Source organism: Mesoplodon bidens (assembly GCF_964165515.1).
Source record: "Mesoplodon bidens genome assembly, chromosome: 9".
Taxonomy (NCBI): domain Eukaryota; kingdom Metazoa; phylum Chordata; class Mammalia; order Artiodactyla; family Ziphiidae; genus Mesoplodon; species Mesoplodon bidens.
The window spans coordinates 54,877,502-54,887,443 of NC_138166.1; the positions used below are offsets into that span (position 1 = coordinate 54,877,502).

Below are 9,942 nucleotides of genomic sequence, written 5' to 3' on the forward strand. Positions count from 1 at the left end.
TGTTTGAAATTTGTGACCTTTCTTCTGACTTGTGGTCTTAAAATTTTGTTTTACAAAATCTGAAAATACAGAAGAAATCAGTACTACAGAGGTTATATTAAATAAGAGTAAAATACAAAGCTATGATTAAGATGAATTAAAGAAAGCCAAAATGTTAAAATTGTAAAACTTACTAGTTACTTGTTGGGACTGTCCTACACTAGAAGTTAGGTATTATATACAGTTATTTTCAAGTAGATTACTTCATGTTTCTCTAACATGTTCTTTTCATCAGTATACTGTTAAACTAATCTAATACCGTACACATGTATACTACTTTACAATAGCAGCACACACTACTGCTACCTGCAAAGCTGTCACTCTCAAATGACTTAGTGAATGAAGGGAAATAAAAAGTGGAGAAGGAACGTGTTAAGGAGAAATAATGGGAATTAGAAGATTCATGCAGTTCAGCTCTTTCAACCAGCCAGCCAGCTTGCTAGCAGCAAGAGATAGTTTCCATTGAGGATGGACCTCTGGAGTGGGAATGTGGTCACAGTGACCTTTGTCTTATCTGGGGCTGCAGTAGGAAGTTGCTTGTTCTTCATTTTTGCTTTAGCCATGTTGTAATCCCCAGAATCAAAATATTTTTGCCCTTTCTGCAATCATTTCCTTAAGAAATCTGAACCTCCAGGCTTTTGTCCCAGAAGATACCTTGCTTTTAATTTTGCTTCTTCAGCTTTCTCTGGACTAGTCACTTTATGTTCCATTTCCTTCTGTTCCTTTGTGCAGGCTGCCTCAGGGACTTGTGTGGATATACTGCTCTCTCTTACCCCGCTTCTCCACTATGGGGTTTGATTAACTTTAGAGATATAGTTCTCGCATGAAGATAAAAGTGGAGGATCAGCCATATTATTCTAGTTTAGGGTTGCAAGGAAAACTGGATTAGAGAAGGTGGTTTGTACTGGAGATGGAAATAAGGCTCTCTACACAACACTCCCCTGGAACTGAACTGACTTAACCTCTGGGATGGTTAATTTCATGTGTCAACTTGACTGGACCATGGGGTGCCCAGATATTTGGTCAAACATTATTCTGGATGTGTCTATGAGGGTATTTTTAAGGGATTAATATTTGAATCAGTAGACTGAGTAAAGCAGTCTCCCTCCCTAATGCTCTTGGCCCTCATCTAATCCACTGAAGGCCTAAGTAGAATAAAAGACTGAGTAAGAAAGATTTCTTTCTTTTAGCTTTACTGTCTTTGAGCTAGGACATAGGTCTTTTCCTGCCTTTGAACTCAGACTCAGGCTGGAACTTACATCGATGACTCTCCTAAGTCTCTGCTTGCTGACTACAGATCTTGGGACTTGTCAGCCTCCATAACTGTGTAAGCCAATTCCTTATAATAAACCTCTTTCTATTGTACATTATTATATGATACATGCTTTATATACCAAGTAATAATATATATTATTATATTTTTTATCAATCAGTCTGTCTATTGGTTCTTTTTCTCTGGAGACCATGACTGATACAACCTCCTAACTGCAGGTGGGGCAGCTGAAGAGTTTTGTCTGGTCTGCCTCTGCATGGTAGGAAGGAAGTAGAGCAAAAGCAGTGATAAGTCGTCCTCAGACTGTGGGGATCAGAGAGTGAGAAGCAACCCAGGAAAATGGTAAAAGTTCCCTCACCAACATCCTTCAAGAGGGTAGGAAAATTGGACATAGGAACCAACATGAGGGCTCAGAGGGAACCTGAGGAGAGGAATTCCATATACCAATTGGTGGTACTGAGGATTAGAAACCACAAATTGTGAGACCTTAGATACTGTCTCAAAACAGAAGCTGGCCTGAGCTAACTCTAATGAGAAAAGCTTATTGGGGCTGGATTCAGCCAGTAAACCAAGAAAGACACCATTTTAAGGTACATTAATAAACCCCAAAAGTATTCTCAGTTGTTTGCCCTGCATGGACAAATGAAGAGTATGTAAATCTATCTTAAAAGCATAAATTCATAAGCTCTCAAAAGTTACAAAGAACATTAGTGACATACAGAATGGCTTTTGATTCAGTTAAATTTGATTCCATTACACATAGTAAAAGCCTGCCTCATTGTGATAGATTGAGTCTGTACCAGGAAAGTTCAGATTATTGGTGATTTTGTGTAAGGGCAGCCTTGAATATGTCTGGCCTTTTCTCTGTTGGAAATAATTAGATAGCCAAGAATTACTGCCGAGGACATTTGGTTTATGGATGGGATATTTCTTAATGAAGGTGATAATAACAATAACAAGAGCATCCATATTTTTACTATCTTTTTTTAAAAAATTAATTTATTTATTTTTGGCTGTGTTGGGTCTTTGTTGCTGCATGTGGGCTTTCTTTTTTAGTTGCGGTGAGTGGGGCCTACTCTTTGTTGTGGTGCGCAGCTTCTCATTGCGGTGGCTTCTCTTGTTTTGGAGCACAGGCTCTAAGTATGCGGGCTTCAGTAGTTTTGGCACGCGTGCTCAGTACTTGTGGCTCGTGGGCTCTAAAATGCAGGCTCAGTAGTTGTGGCTCATGGGCTTAGTTGCTCCACGGCATGTGGGATCTTCCTGGACCAGGGCTCGAACCCGTGTCCCTTGCATTGGCAGGTGGATTCTTAACCACTGTGCCACCAGGGAAGCCCAAAGCATCCATATTTTTGTTTCTAGTTCTGAGAAGTTCATTAAGTAGTGCTAAAGGTTTCAAATGGTCTTGTATTTCAAAGCACTCTCTCTGTGCCTCTTTGCCTTACCTTACAGTAGCCCTTCTACCTGAATGCGTTTTTCTTTTTAATTATTGCAGTTTTACTTATCATGACCTGACCTTCCCCAAATATCCATTAAACACCTATGAAAATATAATTAATGTAATTATTTAATTCAGGGAAATCTGTGCTCCTATCAAGTGCAAAGCCCTATGCCAATTTTTAGAGATGCAAATGTTCTACACAGTCCCTTCCCTCAAATTGCTCCCAATCTAATCTGTAATTGCTCTTAAAATTAATGATGAGCACTGGCCATATTCCATTATCCAGGAGGAATTTCTACTGCTGCTTTTGATGATGGGACTGGATTAAGAAACTCAAGCCATACTGTTTCTGGGGCTACTCCTATATTAAAGCAACATTGCCACATCCTTAAGATCTAAAACTCCAGACATACATGTTAAGAACTCTCAGGCAGTGTAATAAGGTATAACTGTTCATTTCATTACTTCTTCTCATTAATGAGAACTGGTCCACAGATGGCCTCAGTTTTCCTGGGAACCACATTTTCCCCCTCATGACTAGGGAAATGATGGGGACAGTCCCTATTCAGTTTGGTAAAGGATCCTCGTTGACTCACCTACCAGGAACTGGGCTCAGAGCTGTGCTCATCAGTTTGCTCTTGGCTTTATATTTGATGAACGATTCTTCTAGGTCCAGAGGAGATAGTAAGTACACTATGGAGAGAACAGTCTGTATAGTACCAGGGAAGAGAGGCTTCCTATGTTTTTAAAAACACAGAAGAAAAACATGAAAAATAAATTAGATTTACTATAAAAATCAGAAGAAAATTTTAGAAGGTAAAATTTGATGGGTTTTATTAATTTGCAAGAGGAAATCACCTCTATGAACGAGAAGAATCTTTAGGAAGGGATTTATTGAAACAAAAGAATAGTCAAATTAAAATCTATATTGAAGGCAGAAAAGACCAAATTCACCAGTAGAGAAAATTGAATAAGGAATGAATATGGTGGTTTTAAATGCTTTAAAAAAGTTATCAATCTCTTTCTTTAATGAAAGCATATAAAGGTTCTAGCCATGTAAAGGTTATGACTGAGTTTCTGGTTGAAGTGCAGATAGGGTCCCAGAGCTCCATCTACTACACTTTCATCCTTGACCCGAATAGTGGATCCTATAGGCGTTCTCTAGAACTTCCACTGAAGTTTCTCTAGAGCCCTGAAAACCGCTGAGGTAGAGCATAAAATTGAGAAGGCACTCTCAGAATACATGATAAAAAGTTGAAAATGATGAGAGAAGATGAAAGGTATGGGAGAGTGACCACAAAAATCTAGCCCATGACTAATAGGTACTGTTAGAGGAGAATGAATGATTAATTAAGATAGAATTAATTTGTAATGTAGTAGAAGAAAGCTCCTTATTTAAACAAACAAAAAACCAGATCTGAATCTAAAGGTTGAGAAATTTCTTACATTTCAGGTGGGATTAAGAGATTAAGAGATCCATGATTGGATAGGAATTGAGAGATCCATTAATGGATATCCTGGTGAAACTTATGAATTTCAAGGGTAAGCAAAAAAATTATGCATCATTCACTATGTGCAAACTAAACCTTATCATTCTCTACAAGAGTAGTATAAGACATAAATATACCTTTATTCAGCAATGAGATGATGAGCTTGGGGCTCTGAGAATTTACATAACCTCATCCACATCATACAGCTGCAGTACGGTAGAGTTTAGGTTTAAACCTAGGCATGCAAGAAGATAAAACAAGTTACCTAAGAAGGAAACAATTTCAGGTTGTTCTGAGACTTTTGGGCTGTCCAGAACACAATAAAAATGCCTATGACAGTGCTTCTTAACACCATCTTCTTATGAACATCCCTTTGGAGCTTTATAAAAATCACAGATGAGTAATACTCATCCTAGACTGATCAAATCTGAAGCAGGATTACATAGCCAGTGTTGAGATCAGCTCTTCTACAGAATTTGTTAGGAAAAAAAAGATTGTGACACAAAAATTCTAAGCCCATCGAAATTTGTGTGTGAAAGCAATACAGTGACATTTATGTATCTTTAAGATTTTTAGAAAATTTACTATGTAGGTTTTCTTCCCGAAAATACATATTTGTATGCGTCTATTAATTCAATGAGAGATGAATCCGTATTAAATTGTGAGGAGTGCTAACAGAAAAAAAAATGTATAGAGAGCACTGAAACATAAAATATGCAGAAATAGGTGTTATAACTGGTATAAATATGGTTGCAAGGTTGAATGTAATGATTTAAAAATTTCATAAAAGATTATGTTAAAAAGAACAATGATGATGGGGTTTAAAACCCCAGATTAATTAACGAAGCCCTGGAAGTTGCAAAGGACACAGAGAAAGCAAAAGGACTCAATTTTTTGCCTTTTATAGTAGGAAACAAAGTTGTTTGATTCTTGATCTTTGATATCTAGACAAATACAGATTTAGGAATGTTTTTGAAAAATGTAAAAGAAATCACTAATTATGTATTATGTCAGTGCAGAAAACCAGCATCAAAGTGGGTTGAGGAAAGAATGGGATGAGAAGGAATGAAGACAAGTACAGACAGGATTTTCAAGGATCTTTACAGTGAAAATTAGCAGAAAATCAGGGCAATAGCTGGAGGAGGATGTAGAGTCAAGGGAGGATTTTTCTTTTGTTGTTAAAATTGGGCACCAGGAGGCGTGTTTGTATGTCAACAGGAAAGATGCAGTAGAGAAGAAGAAACAGATGATGTGAAAGAGAAAGAAGACAGTGGCTGGAGTGAAGTCCCTGGGGAGATGAGAAGTGATGGGATCCAGGATAGAGGTAGAGTGATTACCTTAGATGAGAGTGTAGACAGTTTATCCATCGTTACAGGAGGAAAGTTAGAATATGTGACTGTAACAAGTATTTGCTTTGTGCGCTTGGGCTATTACTCAACTCTTCTGTGCCTTAATTCTAGCTCTAAAATGGAGAAAGTGATACTTACCTCATGGGGTAGGGGTTGTGAGGATTAAGTGAGTTCGTGTATATAAACTGTTAGGAGCAATGCTTGGCAAATAACAAGTAATCAATAAAAGTTAGCTATTATTATTTCCTTTTAAAAAATATATGCGGATGAAAAAGGTTCTGCAGATGGACAGTGGTGATGGTTGCACAACAATGTGAATGTACTTAATGCCACTGAACTTTACACTTAAAAATGGTTAAAATGGTAAAATTTGTGTTATGCATGTTTTACATAAAATTATGTATAATTTACAATAAAAATAAATGTGGCTGAGTTGATGAAATTTGGGGTGGCAAGATGAGGTAGATTTGGTCTAATCTGTTTTTCTACGAAATGACATCATAGATGAGATGGGGAAGGGGTTTGATGATCTGAGGAAGGAGAATAGATGTGAAATAATCCTGTCAGTGACTGAGAACATGAATTTACTAGGAAAGTGTAGTGGGCTATCTGGGAGTATAGGGTGCCCATTTGAAATCGGTGGTTATTCCAAGTTCAGTCACCAGGTGCAACTTTGGCACAGGGGTGAAGTAAGTGGGTTGTTGGGTTAACCCACCTAGAATCTACCCCAGGTGAGTTTAGTAAATGGAAAAAGGAGCTAAGATGTTTGCAAGGGAGTTGTTAGAGTGCTGAACCATGGAATTCAGCACTATGTAATAAAATAAAAAGGTCTCAGGCAAATATGATCAGAAAGAAACACAAATTAAGAAATGAAAAACAGTTCAAAACAATACACACTGAGGACAGTGTTACCATTAATCAAGATGAAATGGCTGTGGGACATTTAGATAATTGCTTAAAATTTCAGCTCTCCTGACTCTAATGTACTTTAGTGTTTAACTGGTTCAGAACCCTAGACTTACATAAGAATTCTAAAAAGGGTTTTCTTTTGTATGTGACAAGAATCTATTGAACTATTTTCGCTTCCCCTTTGCTATCATTTCAAACTTTGAGACCAATTTAACACAAGGGCCTCATAATTCGTCATTCTTTCCTTCAGAGGTGGGTGACTTGTAATACAACCTCTAATTTGCAGAAAAGTAGATTCAGAGGTGACACCTTCTACTCATACTTTATCTCAAATGTCACTAGGACATCTATAATGAGGCACTAGAATATGGTTGGAACAATCGCTCTGGGAATGGGTCTTCTAGGTGCCTGCCAATCAGATGTTGGATGATTTGTTCTTGTTTCTTCCCAGAAATTGAAGTTAAGCTGAGTTTGCTAGCAATTTTCAGGGCCACTACAACTCAACTGCCCTGACTTGGATGTACTTATAAGCAACTGAGTCCTTAAGTGTTCCGAAGGGAGGCAGCTGCTTGCAAAATGTACTGAAGAAATTTTACGTCAGTAAGGACCTCACAGAGCACTGAAGAAGTAACTAGCATCAAGAAATCATCCAGTTAGCAGAAGTCATGCAGCTCGTTATCAGCAAATCTGCCATGTATCATAGGAAGTAAGAAGAGCTACAAAAAGTTATACAGCCTATGGAATCTGACTCATAGATTATTGTTTTCCAGCTTTATTGAGATATTATTAGCCTATAACATTGTGTAAGTTTAAGGCGTTCAACATAATGATTTGATATAGGTACATACTATGAAATGATTATCATAACAAGGTTAATTAACACATCTATCACCTCATAACTTTTTTATGTGAGAACTTTTAAGACCTACTCTCTTAGCAACTTTCAATTATATAAAACAGTATTGTTAACTATAGCCCTAAATGCTGTACATTACAACCCCAAAACTTATTTATTTAATAACTGGAAGTTTGTACCCTTTGACCACTTTTACCCATTTCCCCTAATCACACCTCTCAAACTGCCCCCTGCCATTGACAACTACCAGCCTGCTCTCTGTTTCAATGAGTTTGGTATTTTTTAAGATTCTACATATAAGTGAGATCATACAGTACTTATCTTTCTCTGACTTATTTCACTTAGCATAATGCCTTCAAGTTTCATCTGTATTGTTGCAAATGGCAGGATTTTCTTCTTTTTTATGGCTGAGTAATATTCCATTGAGTGTGTGTTTGTGTGTGTGTGCATGCCACATTTTCTTTATCCATTCATTGGGATACCTAGGTTTTTTCCATGTCTTGGCTATTGTAAAAAATGCTGAAATGAACATGGGAATGCAGATATCCCTTCAAGATAGGGACTTCATATTCTCTGATTATATACCCAGATGTGGACCTGCTGGATTATATAGTAATTCCATTAAAAATTTTTTATGGTGGGGCTTCCCTAGTGGTGCAGTGGTTAAGAATCCGCCTACCAATGCAGGGGACATGGGTTTGATCCCTGGTCCAGGAAGATCCCACGTATCACGGAACAGCTAAGCCCGTGCACCACAACTACTGAGCCTGTGCTCTAGAGCTCGTGAACCAAAACTACTGAAGCCCATGTGCCACAACTACTGAAGCCTGCATGCCTGTGCTCTGCAACAAGAGAAGCCACCACAATGAGAAGCCTGCACACCACAACAAAGAGAAGCCTCCGCTAGCTGCAACTAGAGAAAGCCCACGTGCAGCAACAAAGACCCAAAGCAGGGCTTCCCTGGTGGCACAGTGGTTGAGAGTCCGCCTGCCAATGCAGGGGACATGGGTTTGTGCCCCGGTCCGGGAAGATCCCACATGCCGTGGAGCAGCTAGGCCTGTGAGCCATGGCTGCTGAGCCTGCATGTCCGGAGCCTGTGCTCCGCAACAGGAGAGGCCACAACAGTCAGAGGCCCGCGTACCACAAAAAAAAAAAAAAAAAAAAAGACCCAAAGCAACCAATAAATAAATAAAATCTGTAAAAAAAAATTTTTTTTATGGAGCATCCATACTGTTTATCATAGTGGCCATAACAGTTTACATTCCCACCAACAGTGTACAAAGGTTCCCTTTTCTTCACAACCTTACCAGCTCTTGTTATCTCTTGTTTTTTTTTTTTTTTGATGATAGTCATTCTAATGAGTGTGAAGCGATATCTCTTTGTGGTTTTGATTTACATTTCCTTGATGATTAGTGATGTAGTGATGTTGAGCACCTTTTCATGTACCTGTTGGCTGTTTGAGTATCTTCTTTGGAAAAATGTCTATTCAGGTCTTTTGTCTATTTTTAAATAAGATTATTTTTTTATTTGATATTGATTTATATGAGTTCTTTATGTATTTTGGGTGTTAAACCCTTATCAGATATGTGGTTTGCAAATATTTTCTCCCATTCTGTAGGTTGCCTTTTCATTATGTTGATCATTACTTTTGCTGTGCAGAAGGTTTTTAGTTTGATGTAATTCCACTTGTTTATTTTTGCTCTTATTGCCTGTGCTTTTGATGCCATGTCCAAAAATTCACTGCCAAAGGGCTTTTTTTCCTATGTTTTCTTCTGTAAGTTTTATGGTTTCAGGTCATACATTTAAGTCTTTAATCTATTTCAAGTTAATATTTTTGAGTGGTGTGATATAGGTGTCCAGTTTCATTATTTTGCATGTGAATAAATGCAAAATGTTTTCCTAGCAGCATTTATTAATGAGACTGTCTTTTCCCAGTTGTGTATTCTTGGCTCCCTTTTTGAGTATTAGTTGACTGTATAAGCATAGGTTTATTTCTGGGCTCTTGATTTAGTTCCATTAGTCTATGTGTTTGTTTTTTATGCCAGTACCATACTGTTTTGCTTACTATAGCTTTGTAATATAGTTTAAAACCAGGGAGCATGATGTCTCCAGCTTTTTTCTTCTTTCTCAGGATTGCTTTTGCTATTCAGGGTCTTCAGGTGGTTCCAAATGATTTTAAGGTTGTTTTTTCTGCCTTTGTGAAAAATGACATTTGAATCTTGATAGGGATTGCACTGAATCTATAGATTGCTTTGGGTAGTGTAGACATTTTAACAGAATTAATATTGTTAAATTTAATTGTCCAATCCGAACATGGATATCTTCCCATTTATTTGTGTCTTCTTCAATTCTTTAGTCAATGTCTTATAGTTTTCAGTATACAGATCTTTCACCACCTTGGTTAAATTTATTGCTAAGTATATTATTGTTTCTCATACTATTATAAATGGTATCATTTCTTTTCTTAGATGTTTTGTTGTTAGTGTATAGAAATGCAAATGGTTTCTGTATGTTGATTTTTTTACCCTGAAATTTTAATGAATTCATTGATTAGCTATCATAGTTTTTCAGTGGAGTCTTTAGGATTT

General features: G+C 37.4%; 1 pseudogene across 1 annotated transcript; it reads right to left on the reverse strand.

Moving 5' to 3' along the window:
- Window positions 1-411: 411 nt before the first annotated feature.
- On the reverse strand, window positions 412-779 carry LOC308622304 (cAMP-regulated phosphoprotein 19-like; annotated as a pseudogene). The gene has a single exon. The product of its transcript is annotated as a cAMP-regulated phosphoprotein 19-like (transcript).
- Between the last annotated feature and the right edge of the window lie 9,163 nt (window positions 780-9,942).